The sequence below is a fragment of the Phyllostomus discolor genome, chromosome 10 (genome assembly GCF_004126475.2).
Source record: "Phyllostomus discolor isolate MPI-MPIP mPhyDis1 chromosome 10, mPhyDis1.pri.v3, whole genome shotgun sequence".
NCBI lineage: Eukaryota > Metazoa > Chordata > Mammalia > Chiroptera > Phyllostomidae > Phyllostomus > Phyllostomus discolor.
The window spans coordinates 60933483-60952567 of NC_040912.2; the positions used below are offsets into that span (position 1 = coordinate 60933483).

The 19085-nt window shown below is 40.3% G+C and overlaps 1 protein-coding gene and 1 long non-coding RNA gene across 2 annotated transcripts in view; one reads left to right on the plus strand and one right to left on the minus strand.

The window, feature by feature from the left end:
* FOXP2 (forkhead box P2) overlaps positions 1–19085 on the plus strand; it is an 852864-nt gene that overhangs the window by 487806 nt on the left and 345973 nt on the right. The window lies entirely within an intron of this gene.
* On the minus strand, positions 5742–18725 carry LOC118497147. Its single transcript, XR_004899688.1, has 3 exons — positions 18282–18725; positions 11566–11568; positions 5742–5753 (listed from the first exon to the last, which is right to left on the minus strand). It is a non-coding gene; the product is annotated as an uncharacterized LOC118497147 (long non-coding RNA).

Genomic DNA, 19085 nt, shown 5'->3' on the forward strand with positions numbered 1-19085 from the left:
TGTGATCCCACACTTCAATCCTATTACATTTTTGTCAAAATGGTTTAAAAAGGCAGTTCTGTGCTATCTGATAACTTCTTATTTAATTGACAAGGAAGCTATTTCTTATTTACTTTTTCTCCTTAAGAATTGTGTATTTTAAAAACATAGGTCATCTTAGGAAATACAGTTAGTAAAATGTGAAATGTGGGGGTTGAAATTGAATGACCCTGTTCTGTCCCTACCATTACTTCAGAGTATTTTTATTATATCTGTCTTTGTGGGATTACTTTTGTTGTTGTTGTTGTTGTTGTTGTTTTTTTTCCACTGGAGTTACTGTTACCAGCAGGAATTTTGAAAGCCACATCTCAAAATTTATAATATGTGGGCTTCACAAATTTGGTAAACACATACTGTTAGAGACAAAGGAGATTATCATGACATTTCTTGAATTTCATCCATATGCAATAGCTTATTATTTTTCTCCTTTCTTACTTCTCAACAAGGTAATATGTAGTTAAACATTTATAGCCTGCAGTAAAAGTAGTAACAAAGTGTGTATTGGAAATATTACAAAGTGCTAAATTCATCAAGAAAAATAGATGAAAACTGTCAGTCTTCATGTTAGTTCATTTGCTTATAATCTTTAAGATCAAATTTCATTTGCTTATAATCTTTAGGTCAAATTTTACCATGCAGCTTATAAAATACATCAGTAAAATAAATAGTGTAAAATAAAAATCGGAAGACCAAATCTTATAAATGAGAGTAGAAAGTGAAGATAGATACAAAATAAGGATAGAGTGCTGTAATACCTATTAAATTGGGGAGGCAGATTTGTCTTCATACTTATTTATCCTCTTTGCCTATGACAACTCTATCACAAGTGATATAATAGACACTTTCCACACACCATAACTTTAGTAAATATGATAGTGCTTATGTAAACCTGTTTTATCACCCTGATAGGTAGGTATTCTTCCACAGTGCAACAAGGTAAAACTAATTTATAACAGAACCAAGACAACATCGCCCATTTATGCAGTTTTCTAAGAACTCCTAAGAAACAACCTTCAAATTTCTGGAGGAATTAATGGATTGCATTTTTTAATTATTCTAATTAATTTTTTATGGTTGTTCAAGTACAGTTTGTCTCCATTTTCCTTCTACTCCTACCCGCCCCCCCCCCCCCCCCCCCCCCCCCCGCCAACACCAGCCATCCCCACCTCCCACCCTGGATCCTACCCCACTTCAGTGTTGTCCTTGTGTCCCCTATATATGTTCCTGAAAATCCCTCCTCCTTTCCCCTCCTTTATCCCCTTCCGCTGCCCGTCTGGTTACTGTCAGTTTTTTCTTAATTTCAATGTATCTGGTTATATTTTGATTGCTTTTTTGTTGTTGGTGTTGATTTGGTTCCGCTTATAGGTGAGATCGTATGGTATTTGTCTTTTGCAGGCTGGCTTATTTCACTTAGCATAATGCTACCTGGATCCATCCATAATGTTGCAAAGGGTAGGAGCTCCTTATTTCTCTTTTTGAAAAAGAAATTATTTATTTTTAGACAGAGGGGAAGGGATGGAGAAAGAGGGAGAGAACATCAATGTGTGGTTGCCTCTCCTGTGCCCCCAACTGAGGATCTGGCCCACAACACAGCCATGTGCCTTGACTGGGAATCTAACCACTGACCCTTTGAAATTAAGGCCAGAACTCAGTCCACTGAGCCACACCAGCCAGGGCAGAGCTCCTTCTTTCTTTCTGTTGTGTAGTATTCCATTGTGTAAATGTATCATACTTTTTTTATCCATTCATTACTAATGGCATTTAGATTGCTTTAAGCACCTGGCCATTGTAAATTGTGCTGCTATGAACATTGAGGTGCATAGGTTCTTTTGAATTGGTGTTTCAGGATTCATAGCGTATAATCCCAGCAGTGGAATTGTCAGGTAGAAAGAGAGTCCAATTTTTAGTGTTCTGAGGAAATTCCATACTGTTTTCTACAGTGGCTGCACCAATCTGCATTCCTACCAATTGTGCACTCAGGGTTCCCTTTCTCCACAACCTCACCAGCACTTGTTATTTGTTGATTTGTTTATTATGGCCATTCCTCACCAGTGTGAAGTGGTATCTCATTGTGGTTTTAATTCGCAGCTCTCTGATGGCTAGTGATGCTGAGCATGTTTCATATATCTCTGGGCCCTCTGTATGTCCTCCTTGCAGAAGTGTCTGTTCAAGTCCTTTGCTCATTTTCAATTGGGTTGTTTGTCTTCCTGGAGTGGAGTCATGTGAGTTCTTTACATATTTTGTAGATCAAACCCTTGTCCAAGGGTTATCATTTGCAAATATGTTTTTCCGTATGTTTGTTCTCTTTTCACTTTAATGCTTTTTTTTAGCTGTACAAAAGCTTTTTATTTGATGAGGTCCCATTTGTTTATTCTTTCCTTTATGTCTCTTGCTCTAGGGGACATATTGATGAAAATATTGCTGCATGGAATATATGAGATTTTCCCACCTATATTCTCCTCCAGAACTTTGTGTGTGTCATGACTTATATTTAAGTCTCTTATCCATCTTGAGTTTATTTTTGTGTATGGTGTGAGTTAGTGATCAAGTTTAAAATACCAATGGCATATTTCACAGATATAGAACAAACATTTCAAAAATTTCTATGGAACCATAAATGACCCCAAATAGCCACAGCAATTTAAGAAAGAAGAACAAAGCAGGAGGGATCACAATACCTGATATCAAAGAGTGTTACAAGGCCACTGTAATCAAAACAATCTGGTACTGGTGTAAGAACAGACACATAGACCAATGGAACAGATTATAGAGCCAGAAATAAATCCAATTCTCTATGGTCAATTAATATTTGACAAAGTAGGCAGAAATATAAAATGGTGTAAAAATAGCCTCTTCAGCAAATGGTGTTGTGAGATCTTGACAGCTGCATGCAAAAAAATGAAACTTGATCACCAACTCACACTGTACACAAAAAATGGATTGCATTTCTGAACAAATTTCCAGAAAAGAGTTGATCCCCAAACATATGAAGGTTACTAGGACCTAAAGAAAAGTTATGCTGAGTTATTGACTGAATATGGATCCTATGCCTCAAAAATTAAATAGGCGGACTTTAAGGTTGACAGTCTTTCATAAAAATTAAAATGCTAAGAATCTCTTTTTTTCTCAAAATAGTACTATATACAAAGGTAGAATTTTTCACAGGAAACTATTTTAATAAGAAAGGGCATGTGAACAAATTACTGATCAATCCCTAGTTGTGTTCAAATATTTTAAGACAGGACAAAGATGATTTTAGTTTAAAGAATGTTTAAAGAAATTTCAAAGCCAACCACAGAATATCAAATGAGGTTTAAACCATGAATAGGTTATTTAATGGTAAGGAAAATGCATAAGAATTTCTAAGAAAAGTTAGTGGCTATTAAAGGTTTTTTTGTATCATAAGTATTACAAAACAACATCATTAGAAAATATATACAAACAACTCAAAAATCAAAAGTAGAAGAAAGCATGTAATATAGTTAACTTGAACAGCGCAGTTAATCACAAATTAAAAAGACAGAATAATGGGCATTAGAATATGAAGATGAAACGTAACAATTTATGAAGATGAGCACTTCTCGAATGTTACTATCAAACACCTCCTGCTGCACAGGTTACACATTCCACAGAGAGATGATATTCAGGAGCAGTACCTAAATTTGCTTATGAGAAATTACATAAGATTTGAATTGATAGTATAAAATGAGGTCATCATAAACTTAGGCTTCACCTTTTGTTATATTGCAAAATAGTGGTTTGCAGGCAAAATCCTTGTGCATTTTTCTTTGCCCCCACAATTTTTAAATTGTTTTTTAACATTTAAGCATCTGGTTTTTCTAGAAATAGATGAAGCTCTGGCAACACTAAGCCCACATTCCATGTGGCAACATGTCCCTTTAGAATGGACATGCATTTGCCACTTTGCTAAATTTTCCACAGTCCTTCACTGGGCTAAGCATCTGCTTAGCCTGTGTGAGCATTTGGATGATTTCTAGTTTAGATATTTTTCTATGTATTTTACTCAAGAGATCATGCCTATACAGGGAAAAGATTCAAATGAATACTTCAGCACTATGATTGTGTGTTTTCAAATGATACTTTGGTCAATATCTATCTTTCACAACCTAAGTAAGCTCCACAAGGGCAGGTAGAACATCCGGTTGTTCACTGTGGGGTTGGCAGAACCTGACACAGTGACTGACTTATTCCAAGGGATTGATTAATGTTTCTATGGCCAACAATAGAAATGGAACTACCCACAAATATTAACAACATATTCCTGTTTAAAATGTACTTCATTTTAGAAGTTAAGATATTAATCATAAAAAGTAGGCCTTTTGGTCCATAGCCAGGTGTTTTAAGAATTACCAACTGACATTGTCATAAGCTTAGAAAATATTTAGTCATGATAGTTTTGGAATGTAAGAAATCAAAATAAAATCATCCTTGTCCATTCTAGCTTAATCTCAACTGTGTACTGTAAAAAGATACTAGGTCTTTAGAATAAAGGCATGCCAACAGAACTCAGATATGTGCTGATTTTAAAATAAATTAATTTAATTGCATTAATTACGAACATGTTATTTATAACTTATGTGAAGGGAAATATGTTTTCAAGATATTTACTGTAGTACCTGACACAGAGTGAGAATTTCATTAATTGTTCATTTACCTGAATTTCACAATGTTTAAAAAGGAGAAGAGGATACTGAGAAAGTGAGACTCTGCCAGGAAACTGAAGCAGAGAATTTTTCAATAGATATAATGGAGAAGAGGATTTGGGCCAACAAAGAAAATTAAGAAATATTGTTGAGATCCACTTAGGAAGCCAATGTCCAGTGAACCAAAATGGGAGACTGGATAAGTTCAAGACAGAACCGTACAGAAGTCACAGCTAACATGAAGTTGGTGGGACTAGAAACCTAGGAACTTGGGTGATGCAAATACAACCCAGAGTAAATGAGGAAGGGTCTTAAGTATTGTCAAGAACAATCTTTCATTCCCAACTTGCTTTTAAAAAGCAAATAGATTATGGTACATGGGTGGGGCAACTAGTTAGAAATGGCCAGTGGAATAGAGGTCATCTGGAAAAAAACAATGAATGACTCTATGAAGGAGAAGCAATGAACACTTGCTATATCTACCGGGAAGATAACCAAAACAATCTCAATTGCCACCTGACAGTGAAGATTTTCTCATAAAATGCAGCAAACTCCCTTCCTTTGTCTGTGATTTTTCTGGACTTCTTTTAACCTCTGGCTCCACTCAGTGATCCCTAGACAGCTTCAACTCTCTTCTTACAGTAGTCTCAAGCCCTACATCCTTACATCACCCACCCAGAAAAGAAGATATAATTTTTATATCATAGAATTTCCCAGAAGTCACTCTGGACCACTTAATCAAGTGCCTAACTTTGAAACAGATACTATATATGGCCAGGTGAATAGCATGTGCTGATTGACTAAGGCTTAAGTCTAGACCCATTTCTGAACTAATTGCAGTAGCCTAGATGATGAAGTAAGTTGATTGGCTTAAGAGGATCAGTGCCTACATGCGGAACTTGGTGTGAAGTTGGTCCAATCCGAACCAAGTGACTGGAAAATTAGGATGCTCAAGGAGAAAAAAATATAGTGTAGATTCCCATGAGGAAACCAGTAAATAAATGTCCAATATAGAGAAACACAGGTAGCTTAGCTGGTTTCCAGTCACTGCTTATTTTCAGGCATCTTTCAGAGTCTATGCATCTGGGTGTCCTATGTATACCACACTGCCCTTTTCCTTTGGCCACTGCCCTCTGGTGTACCTGTGTGCCTTGCAAGGCAAAAGTGCAGCTCCAGTCAACAGTGTTGCCATGGCTTCCTCTGAGGTTGAGGGGTACGAGTCTTTTTGCTTGGTCACATGGCTTCCAGGGCCCACCAGCCCAGGCTTCCTCCCCTTCTGCCCCACCGACCTAGCACCTGCTGTGCTCCTTACCAGGCAGGCCTACACAGCACTCAGGAATGAGCACCTGAAATATTCCAAGACCACATGGTCTCCAGGGCCTGACAGCTCAAGAACTTGAGTGGGCAGCAGCTGGAAAAGAGAGGAGAACAAAGAGAGTGGCATTCCTGTACTCTCTGCTTTATATAGTCTGGCCTCAAATTCTCTGCATGTTGGAAGTATGTAAGAGAGTATTTCCCTCTATCACACTTCACTGCTCAGTTACCGGGGTGACCACTCGTGCAGAGTCCTTGTTGCTTCCCAAACTCTCCCCTATCTCTGTGGGGGTGGTGCAGCCTTGTGTGCTGATTCTGGGCTCCTCAAACCCCTCTGTCCAATGATCTAGCCAGACTCCGCATTATAAGAACTCCCATTAACACCCCTGGGCTTTATAATCTTACAAAGACAAATGGGCAAAGGTCTTATTCTTATGAAGCTACTCCCTAATGGCCATGAACATAGTCCTACCTATTCCCTGGTCCAGAGATCCCTCAAAAAGGGAGTTTTTGAGTGGAGGGGAGCCTTTACATGAAGGAAAAGGGTCTTGCAAGTCCAGGTTAGTTGGTTGTCCCTGGAAAGTGGCATGTGTGATGTCCAAAGAGTGGCATTGCTGGACAAGTTAGCAAACTTGTTGTATTGTGAAGACAATAAATTTGGCAAGAGCATTAGAAGGCACCATTAGAACCATAACAACTAAATGACAGAGTTATGGATTAATTCTATAGTGTCCCCATTAAGAAAGAGTGGCTCTTAAGTGGCATGAAGGTGTGCAACACATGCCACACATGTCCAAAGCTCTAATGACCACTACACTTAATGAAAATTAGGCTGAGGGGAATATTCTGAAAGTCTCCCCTTTAACACTTCTGGACTCTTTCTGTCTAAACCACTAGGGAAGAAAAAGAAAGAAGTTTTAAAGTGAAGCTGATAGGCCGCCCCATATGTCACCAACTCAATCATCTATTACAACTAAACTGTTGAGTCTGGACTTCTGGAAGTAGACTTCCTAGGTGAGGCCTATACTGTGTAACCAAACACCTAGGCAAATGAGGTCATAGGTACACAACCTATGAAAACACAAGGAAGGACACAGAAGTTAATTCACACAACAAATCACTAACCTGTTCCTGAGTCCACAAGACTGTCTTTTGAGAAGATGTCCAGTTGTAACACCTTTGCTAGAATAATATCAAACAGTGACAATTTGGCAAATTCTTTCTGGCTGTAAATTGTACATCTCAGGTGATGTCATCAGGGCTAAGGTCAACCAGTTAAGTTTCCAAGAGAAACAAAGGTTTGAGACAGCTGTACTAGTCCAGTATCCACAAACTGAGCATGTGTGATTTTCCTCAAAGCATGATTCTTCTCCCTAAGATTACCTTCATTGTAATCAAAGAAACAGCCAGTTTTTAATTTTGCTTCATCATTTGCATGAGTACGACAAGAGCAGAGTTGATCACAGAGCCTCTTAAATCTGCCTGTTGGAACTTCCACAAGAAACCTGTAGATCAACCCCTAGTTGACCCATCAGGGCATAGAAACCAACCCACAATCCTGCCATACAAACTTTGCCTGCAGTATCTGTACTCCCCAAGTCCTTGAGGTTCCCATCATGTCTTGGGATTTCTCCTTTCCATCTTTCAGGAAACCAACCTCCATTCTTTTCCTGGAAAGAATTCCATGAACAATACAACCAAATAAGGTACCATGCCATTTCTCTAGTTGGCTTTGTTAGCTTCAATCTCAGTTTCTCAAGGCTTTCTAGTAACAACCAGAGCCCAGACATGCCTCATTCAGGCATGATATTCCAATCAAAGTCTTGGCTATTAAAAACACAATTTGAAACCAGTCTTTATGGTTTCATGTGGGAAAAAAAAAAGCTTTGTGTTATTATTCAGTCATTAAGAATGCAAAATTCTGGAGGGATAAGGTAGGCGGAAAATATCAAGCAAAAAAAAAATCATTGTCCTTCCCCTATTCACAAAAATTGCATTTCCATACCTTATGCTTTACATTACTTTCCAACTTAATGTGAAGTTTTAATTCTCAGAAACTCTCAATTTCCTTCAGAACAGAAACAAAGACAAAGTTTCAGAAAAAAGTGGGGGACTAGAAGTGCCTTAGAATCTTGTCTCACACCAACTGGTCCTACAGATGACCTTTCCTAGGTCCAAATGGCTCGAAGCTTCAGTGGTAGAGACATTTTCTTGCCCACCAGTGTACCAACTGATCTCACAGCAGAGACAAGATTGCTGGTGTAAATGAAACAACAAAATTCCGTAGTCCCCCACAAGATCAGAAAACAAGCAAAGAACTGAGATCTGAGGTTTCTTTCCTTTCAACTTAAAACTCTCACAGACTTCTATATTTGTTCAGATTTAGCCATAAGGCACTTTTAATTCTTGTTCTTTTCAACACTGGGAAGGACCATACTCTCAGTATCAAGCAGATAAAATTCCCAAGATTTGTGAGACCGTAAATAAAGTAAAAAGTACATCACCACTTTGAACTGGGGCCCCCTGTCTTTTTTTGAAAGAGTAATTTCAAATCTCCCTCCAGAGTGTGGGTCCAGTTTTCCCTTTCATCATCAACCACAGCAGCAGGGTTCAAGTCCTCCTCAAGTAGTGACCATTTAATCCATGCATGGTGGGTTCAGGGTTTGATTCCCATGAGCTTCAGGAAAGAGTATGTTGTCAGTAGGACATCATAGGGACCAATCCATTGCTCAGCAAGCTGCTTTTTGTGGCTTTGAGTCTTCTGGTTCTTATTAAGCCTTGTCACTCCAGATGGAACAGGTGTAAGGGCTCATTAGATGGGCAGGAAGATCTGAAATGAGCAAACTTGTGCAAAATGGTTAGTGCTTTCCTAAAAGATGCACATATTGCTTAATTTTTGACTCATACTCCAAATTTGGGAGGGAGACACTTGCAAAACCAAGATTGGCAGGGTTTCCCATAAACTATTTCAAAAGGGCTTAATTTAAGCCCACTTATGGGTGCTACCCTAATATTGGGCAAGGCGATGGAGAGTACTGGGTCCCATTTCACATCCATTGCTTGGCATATTTTTGGAAGGATTATCTTTATTGTATGATTCATTTGTATCAGTCATTCTTTAGATTGAGGTCTCCATGATGCATGTGACTTCCATTGTATTTGTAGTGTTGTGTAGTCTTTGAGAGATTTCTGAAGTGAATGATGGTCCATTTACTCTAAATGCTGTGAGAAAGTCCAAACCTAGGAATTATTTCTTTAAGCAAAAGTTTTGCTACCTCACTTACCTTCTGAGTTCTAGTTGGGTATGCTTCTACCCATCCAGAAAAAAGTGTCCACAAAAAACTAATAAAACTTTGAAATTCTCTTTGGCTTAGGCATTTGTGTAAAGTCTACTTGCCAGTCCTAAAATGGGAATAACCTTTTATTTTGTACTCCCATTTTTACTGGGGCACGTTCTATCTTAGGATGTTTTTGGTACTTATTTGGCAGACTTAGGTGAGCCTCTAAATGGTCCTTTGTAAATGAAGGCCCTTCAAAATGATCTCATGACATCTATAAAAGCATCTGTTCCATAAGGGGTCCCTTCATGCAGCCATCTTAGGATAGGATACACTAGAGAATTGGGGAGTAAGATCATGCCATGGGTATTGAACTTCCACATGGAATTAGGATCAACGTTAAAGGATTCTCATTCATGAGCCCATTCCTCATCTTGTTCTGTGCAATAGAGTTTAAATTTTGACAAGTCCAAGCAGGGGATCAAAACCCTTGGTGTAGTGGCCCTCTGGCTGCTTGTCTTGACACTTCATCAGCAGTTTGGTTTCCCTGGCTCATTTGGGAACCATCCCTTCAGTGTCTTGGGCAGTGCATTATGGCAACCTGGTTCAGTAGATCAATTGCTTCTAGCAATTGTAAAATCTCTTCTGCATGTTTGACATCACTGTTTTCCAAGGTTAAGAGCCCTCCCTCCTTCCATACTCCTCCACAGGCATGGACTACCATGAAGGCATATTGGGAATCCATATAGATGCTGACCTTTTGTCCTTGGGACTTAGTAATTAGCCTTAGTCCCAGGCACAGTACTAAGGCTCTCATTAGGCCTATTAAGTTAGCCTTTTGTGCTGAGAATCATGGCACAAGGGTTTGGGCTTCTATTACCTTGTCTATGGTTATTACCATGCACCCAGCTCATCACTGGTGATTATCCATGAAGCTGCTCCCATCTGTATAAACGCCCCAGTTTGGTGCTACCAGCAGCAGGTCCTGGCCTGTTCAAATAAACCTGGTCAATGATTTCCAAGCAGTATGCTATAGCATTGAGTCTCCCTCCATGTCTGGCATTAGGGTTTCTAGTTTCAAAGTTGTGGTAGTCTGTAAGGTAACATTTGGATTGTCCAAGAGAATGGCCTGGTATTTTCCATACACCCTTCTATCAGCCAATATCCTCTTTTCTGTCCAATGGAGTTAGGACCTGGTATGGCACCAATACCATAGTAAGCCATCCCAAAGCAAACTTTTAAGCTTCCTATAAGATGTCACAGGTAGCTGCCACTGCTTGAAGACATGGTAGCAATCCCTTTGTCATGTGATCCAACTCCTTTGAGGGATAGGCTGTGCATCTGGGAATGTTTCCCAGAATCTGGGTTAGTAAGGCCAGTACAGTCCCCTGCCTTTCATGAGCGTACAATTTGAAAGGTTTCTAGAAATTGGACAATCCTAGTGAGGGGGTCAAAATTAGCTTTTCCTTCAAGGTATCAATTGCTACCTGGCAATTTCTTGTGCATTTAAAAGGTTAAGAGTCCAGCCTTTTAAGGAATTGTACAGTGATTTTGCTATAAGTCTTAAGTTTGGAATCCAATTCAGCAGAACTGTGTAATCCCTAAGAACCCATGAAGCTGCCTTTGGTTATCTGGAATTATTTTTTAGACTTTATTTATTTATTTTTAGAGAGAGGGGAAGGGAGGGAGAAAGGGACGAAGAGAAACATCAATGTGTGGTTGCCTGTCACATGCTCCCTACTGGGGACCTTGCCTCCAACTCAGGTATGTGACCTGAATGGGAATTGAACTAGCAACCCTTTGGTTCACAGGCTGGCACTCAATCCACTGAGCCACACCAGCCAGGGCAGTTTTCTGGGATTTTTATTATAACAATGGCTTACTTTCTATCCATCATCAAGCACTTAGTACCCTGTTTCAGTTTAAATCCCAGCTATGCCAACTGCTGTTTACAAATCTGGGCCTTGTAAGGCAATACCTTATATCCCCTTTTCACCAAATGATTTAAAACTGTGATGGTGTTGAGCAAATAATCCTCATAGGAATTTCCAGCTATCAATATGTCAGCTATGTATTGCAGAAGAACTCTTGATTTCAGTTGAATATCCCTTAAGTCCTTTGCATACTGTCCTGAACATAGTCTGGGAGTTCTCAAATCCTTGTGGCCACACAGTCCAGAAATATTGGAGCATGGCTTTTTTTTCTGGGTCCTGCTATTCAAAGGCAAACAGTAGTTGAGCCTGTTTATCTATTGGGATGTGAAAAAAGACATCCTTCAAGGCTAGGACTGAAAACCATTTGCTATCTCCATGTACCATGGTCAACATAGTATAAGGTTTGGGTACCATAGGATGAATGTCCTGAAAAATTTCATTTATGTATCTAAGATCCTGTACAAATTGATATTCCTTAGAGTGTGGCTTTTTGACTGACAAATGGGAATGTTATATGGAGACTGGCATAACCAAATTTGTCTCAATTTTAAGAATTTTTCTGATATTGACTGAATCCTTTTTAATGCTTCTTCCTTAAGGGGGTACTGTTTCTTACATGGGTTCTATATCCCTTCTTTTAGATTGGTTTTATGGGTTGAATATTAATTGCTTTACCCCAGGTTCCATCAGCCCAAACAGTATGATCAATCTCTTCACAGATCTCAGGTGGGAAGAGTTCATCTCCAGGACCTTCCAGGCAAGTCAGGAGCACTTGGAGCTGAAGAGCATGTTCCAGTAGGACCTCTACACATAATAGCTGCTTTTCAGGAGAATAAGTTATTTGTATCTGTGGTTTGCAAAGTAAATCCCAGCCCAGCAGTGGAATATAAAGAAAACTGGCGTGTAGAGAAAACTATGTGTAACAGTTTGGTCCCCAAGCTTACATTCTAGAGGTTAAAGGAATGTTTGTTTTTATAATTGTCCAGTCACTCCAGCTACCATTACTGAATCTGAACTTTTCTTGGTTAATTTTGTATTCAGCACTGAGTATGTAGGTCCTATATCTACAAGAAAATCGAATAGTTTGCTCCCCACAGTTAACTGTATCAAGGGCTCCCATGGGGAAATAATAATAGGTCAGGAAGTGCCCAAAGGAGCCCCTTGGCCTCCTCATTTGTCATCAGATTCCCCACTCCTTTTCATCAGTTCTTAGTGAGGATTTTCATCTCTATTTTCTCTTTTGGTTTTGGATACTTCTTTCTCCAGTGGCCCTCCTCCTTGGAATGGGCACATTGATTGATGCCTAGTAGGCCTGTCTTTTCCCTTTAGGGTTCCAACTCTTCTTCTTATCTCACCATCCTTTTTCTAAGAACACCGTGGCCTGCTTTATCTTCCTTGCTTCCCTGGCCATTGTAGACTCTAAAGAATATGTCCACCAGCTGAGAGGGATTCATTCCCAATGCCTCATCCAAACTCTGGAATTTCTTTCTGATTTCCAGGGCACTTTGCCCAATAGGAGTCATGTTCACCATCCATACATTTTCTGGTGCCTGTGGGTCAGCATCAATATGCTTTCAATAGGCCTGATAGATCCTTTCTAAAAATTCAGAAGTGTTTCATTTGGTTTATGTTGAAAGGCCTGCATCATATTCAGGATCTTTTGCTTAGGTCCCCTACTATTTGGGTCACGGTTAGATTCTGTCAAGGGAATTGCCCCAGCTGGGTGAGGCTCACATTGGGATTCTCTTGGTGGAGACACTGAGTATCTTAATTAGCCTTATTTATATCCAGCCATCACTCATCTACAGTTAACAAGATATTAAGGAAAGCCTGCATACCTGCCCAGTTTGGATGATGAATGGCGAAAGTGGAGGTGACTAGATCTGATATTCTCTGAGTATCTTCCCTATACGAGGGGTTGAATTTCTTACAATTCAGTAAGTATGAAGTGGAAAACAGAGTATAGGCCCCATAATAGCCAGTGGGCTGGCCTTCCTGATTTACTCCACTTATAGGAAATAGCCTCAAAGGGAACTGTCTTGCTCCAGATTAGGAGGCTCCTGGGCCAAATTGGGTGTTCTCATGGTTCTTCAAGGGGAAGACTCATCTTTCATGACAGGAGTAGAGCTATTGACTCTCTTGGCCCTATTCCAGGCGTAGCTAGAAGTGGAGTTTTGACAAAGGAAGTCCTCCTTCTACTAAACCTGTGTTTCCTGGGTTTATGGCATTAATGAAGCTTATTTCCTCATTCTCCTTTACTTCCTGTGTCTTGCTGTTAGAAAGGGGTTTTGAGGACCCTTCCCTTCTCTAAACCATCAAACAGACCTATGTCTCTGGTGAAACTCTACCATACAATGACATAAATACCTTTACATGATAGGTTTTATCCCATTTGTGTAAGTGCTGGCAATACTGTTCCAATTGCATAACCATCAGTAGGCCACATTTCTCCACAATCCAAAACATAATGTAGGCCACATAGTGTTACAATAATTAACCAACACCTTCTTAAACATTGTCTAATAGTTGTACACAATCTAGTCTGCTAAAATTGTACTCAGTGGACTCCCTCCAGTAACCAACACAAAAATAGCCCTTGCTGGCCCAAATGCAGGGCAAGCAAAACCCTATGACTAGAAGAACCCAGGCAACCTGGAAACACATAGACAAAACTGGCATCCATGACTCCATTATTCCAACAAATGCTCACAAGCAAGAATTCTGGCAATTGATCTCACAAACTATGGTCCCCAAGTAGGCCTCCAAAAAACTCAGTCAGTTCTCCTTTGGACACCAGTCCATGGCCCCAAAACTCAGGTGATCCTCCCTCCTACTTAGAATCTGTTTTCTTCCCAGACCCATTTTCTTTCTACCTGCCAGGCGTGTTTAAGTGGCTGATTCTTCTAGCGGGTATGCAGAAATATTCCTAGAAACTTGGAAGCCCTCCAGTGCCATTTCTTAGGGGTGTCAACCTGCCATGAGCAGCTAGGGCCTTATGTTGGGTGCCATTATTGTAACAAAACAATCAGTCAGACCTTACCACTCACTGTCAACAGGAAAAAAAACTCTGGAGGCAGAGTTCAGTGGAAAGGGAAAAGAATCTTTTGTGCAAAGGCTATACAGTGTGAAATAACGGCAGGCTTCTACCTCAAAGTCAATTTTCTCTAAGACACTTGAAGAAAATCACCCTGCCACTCTCTGGCAACTCAGTTCAAGTCTGTATCAGTAACCTCTTCTCCCACCCAAAAGTACCATCCTTTACAAAACACAGTTGGCTTAGTTAGTTTCCAGTTGCTGTCTGACTTCAGGCATGTTTTGGAGTCTGTGCATCTGGCTGCCCTACAGTGGACTGCCCTCTTCCTCCAGCTGTTGCTCTTTGGTGCATCATTCTGCCTGGCCAGGCAGGACCCTTACAGTGCAGCTCTAGTTGCCAGTACCACAGTGGCTTCCTGTGCAGTTGAGAGGTTGTGGGGCTTATCTTCTGGCCACATGGCTCCCAGGGCCCACCAGCCCAGGCTTTCTCCCCTTCTGCCCTACCAGCACAGTGCTTACTGTGCTCCTGGCCAGAGGAGCCTGCATAGCTCTAAAGAAGGGGTGCTGAAAATGTTCCCAGACTACTCTGTCTCCAAGGCCCGCTAGCCCAGGAACTAGAGTCCCCAGCAGCTGAGCAAAAGGGGAGAACAAAGTGAGTAGTGTTCCAGTGTTCTCTGCTCTATACAGTCTGGCGCAAAATCCTTTGTAGGGTGGAAGCATGGAGGAGGGTAATTCCCTCCATCACGCTTCACTGCCCAATTGCCAGGGAAACTATGCACAGTCCTCAGTGCTTCCCAACCTCTCCCCCATCTCCTGGGGGTAAGTATAGCCTCTCATGCTGATCCTGGGGTCCCTGTTACCTTCTGTCCAGCGATCCAGTCAGAATTGCCCCCCATAACAATAGGAATCTTTTTATTTCCAATTTTAGCTTAGATTTAGTGGTGGTTTTCATGACACCTGTGTTCTGGTAGCAAACTCATTGTGAAAATAATGCTCAGTTTCCTTCTTAATCAATTTAGCCCTAAGGTTATTAGGTAGGACAAAAAAAAAGGTGTGTGTACCAGGAGTGGTATGGAACCCTAATGACCCAGTGACCTAGTAACCTAGCTACCCAGGGTGCCAGAGACCAAGCAGGATGAGAAAGGTGTCTTCAAATGAGAGATGTCCTGCTCAGGGTGTTAGAGCCTGACAGTCAACAGGAAGGCATCCATATAGAAGGTCACCTTGGCATGGAGTATCAGAGTGGGCTGAGGAGGGTGTCTCCATGCAGTGGATGGCCTAGTGTAGGGAGTCAAAGCCATAGAAGAATAGTCAGTGCATATCTACAAAAGACTACAGGTGTCAGCAGCACGAAAGCAATATGCATGTGGAAGAATAGTCTGGCGTGGTTATTGGGGTACAAGCTGGGAAAAGAGGACATCCAATCAGAACAGTGGGGGCAAAGATGACAAATGAGTTGTACAGTGTATTATTCAAAAGGTAATTATATTAAGGATATAGGATCTAGGTTTCTCATTGTCGAAGGTACAAATATGGAAAAAGAGGGAATTTGAATGAACTTTGCATTGTTGGATATACAACTATCCATGTGAATTTATAATTCCAATTGATACAGAAAAATTATGAGTATGGATATAGAAATCATTGTGGTTGTAAATATATATTGTGTAATTCCCTAGCTCTGTTCACTGGGAGGTCCTGGAAACAGCAATACCCCCAAAGCATTTACAACACCTAGGGCCCAGATTTTTATTTCTAAATTTCTTCCAAAAGGAGTCTGGGATTCTTGGAGAAATGTGTCATTGTATACACTTGGAGTACAGAATTAGAAAAGTGAACTTTGTGCCTAAAAATAAGGAACATGCTGTAAGGACATGGAAACCAACTTGAAGAGGCTTCCACTAGTCATACTGGAGAATTAAAGTAAAAAAAAATAATAATTATAAAGTAAATAAGTTTCAAATAACTCCCCAAAATATTAATTAATTCTAAGAAGACCATTTCACAGTGGAGCAGCCTGGAAGATACCACTTTAGTGAGTGATCAATATGAACACTGTAAGTAAAGAGATACAATGAAACCAGATACCACCTGATAGACTATAATAAGAAAAACAGAGCATCATTTCTGTATTATCTCTACCAAAGATATATATCCTGAAACTGACCACAGGGAAAGTAAACTTAAGGGATAGCTACAAAATAACTGGCTCTGTAGTCTTCAAGTATGCTAAGGCCAGGGAAATTAAAGAGAGGTCGGAACTCTTTAGACTAAATAGACATGAAAACTAATTTAATGTGTCATTCTGAACTAGATCCTTTTTCTTCAGAAGACATATTAGGACAATTTACTTAACTTGAAAGGAGGTTGAGTATTAAATGGTGCTAATAATAAATCACTATCAATATCCTGATTTTGATGTCCCCATGATTTTGTAGGGAACCTTTCTTGTTTGTAAGAAATGGACAGTGAAGTAGTTGGAGGTGATAGGACATAAGGTTGGTAATTTACTCTACAACAGTTCAGAAAAAATAATATTTGCACCAGACTTCCACCTTTTCTGTAGTTTGTGGTTAGAAGATTACTTCCCCAGGATCCCCAGTAAGAATTGAAATTGATGGTAAGCAAAATAGCCATTCATTCAATTCATTTTATTGGATGTTCTTAATCTTTTAAAAATGGCCAGGCACTCTGAAATAAAATATGCTAACCATTGTTTGAATGGGTCAATACAAAAAGTACATAGTAGTGCAGGAGGGAGAAGTCATTGTTGATGATTATGATTAAAACAATGTGAAGGAGTCCACACTGAAATTACATTGTAATAAGTGGAAATGGAGGTAGGATGTTCCAGAAGAAGAAAAAGGAGCAAAAACTAAAAATGAGGCTTAGTTTTCCTTTTCTTCTTTTTCTTTTTCTTGAAAAATTGGGTAGTGATTGTATTAATTCAGAGAGAAGAATGGGGGAGGAGGAGTTATAATACATATTCCTGAACATAGACCTTTTATTTAAAAATTAATACATAGCTTCTGGTCAAGATGGTGACATAGGCAGACATGGCTCACCTCTTCACACAACCATATCAAATTACAAGTAAAAATATACAACAACCATCAATCAGGAACATCAGAAATCAATTGAATGGAAGTCTGACAACTATGGAATTCAAAAACTACATCCATTCTGACTGGTAGAATGGCGTGAATGCAAGAAGTCCCAGACCCACACCAGGCCCCCCAAGTCAGGATTCCAGTGCCAGGAAGGAAGATTAAGTCCCCACAACTTCTGGCTGAGAAAACGAGTGGGGACTGAATCAGTGGAGGAGGGTGCTGGAGCTCTAAGCAGTTCCTCTTGGGGAACGTATACACAGACTCACCTGTTCAGATTCACTCCATCTGAGCTCCAGCACCAATATGGCAGCTTGAAGGGCACCAGTGGTATGCAGGGAAAGACTGAAGTATCTGGCATCTGGATAAGTAGAAGCCATTGTCCCTTTGCTGAGCCCTCCTCCCCACAGAGATGCTAGGCTGGTGCCATACCTAAGACTTAATCAACATGGCTAACACTGTGTGACCTTCCTTGGAGATCCATGAAAGCTCTACTCCACCCAAATTATGGGCCCACCCAAGCTGCTTTTCCAAAAGAATGACTGGTCTTGGCTCCTACATACTATCAAATAGAAAACAAAGTGGCTTTAGTGAGCCCTAGCAGCAGCCAGATTAGGGACACAGCTTGGCTTCACCTGGGAATCGCCAAGCTCAGGATAAATATCAGGCATCTCAGATTGCTTTACAGCTCATGCAGGGTGCCCAAGGCAAAACACAGGTGGGGCTGACCTTGACCAGGACCACTCAGGAAACTCCAGGGCCAACACATCCAGTAGACAGCTACAGACCATGCCGGAGCACCACCACTCTCCCCCTGCACAGCTGATCCTCCACAGAGATTGGTGGTCAGTGGTCACAGCCACTCCTTATAGCTGACTGGCCTGGGCAAATCCATCCCATTGATCCGCCAACAGCAACCAAAGCTCAACTACAAGAGGAGGGTGTACTCAGCCCACACAAAGGGTACGACTCGAGTACCCAGTTTGTGTAATAGAGCAGGCTGTACCACTGGACCGTACAGGACACCTACTACATTAGGCCATACTACCAAGACATGGACTCAAAGCAGCTCTACCTAATACATAGAAACAAACACAAGGAAGCTGCCAAAACAAGGAGACAAAGAAACATGGCCCAAATGAAAGAACAGATCAAAACTCCAGAAAAAGAGCTAAACAAAAAGGAGGTAAGAAATCTATCAGATGCAGAGCTCAAAATACTGCTTATAAGAATGCTGGAAGAATTTAGTGAGGACCTCAGCAGCATAAAAAAGATCCAATCAGAAAAGAAGGATACACTAATTGAAATAAAGAACAACTCCCAGGGAAACAACAATAGAATAGATGAAGTTGAGAATCAATCAATGATTTGGAACATCAGGAAGCAAAAAACAACTATGCAGGACAAAAAAGAAGAAAAAATAATCCAAAAATATGAGGATAGCATAAACAGCTTCTGGGACAACTTTAAGAGATCCAACATTTGCCTTATAGGGGTACCAGAAGAAGAGAAAGAGCAAGAAACTGGAAATCTATCTGAAAAAAATGGTGAAAGAACGCTTCCCTAATTTGGAGAAGGAAATAGACATGCAAGTCCAGGAAGCACAGAGAATCCCAATTATGATGGATGCAAAGAGGCCCACACCATGACCCATCATAATTAAAAGGCCAAAGGTTAAAGATAAAGAGAGACACTTAAAAGCAAGAGAAAAGAAGT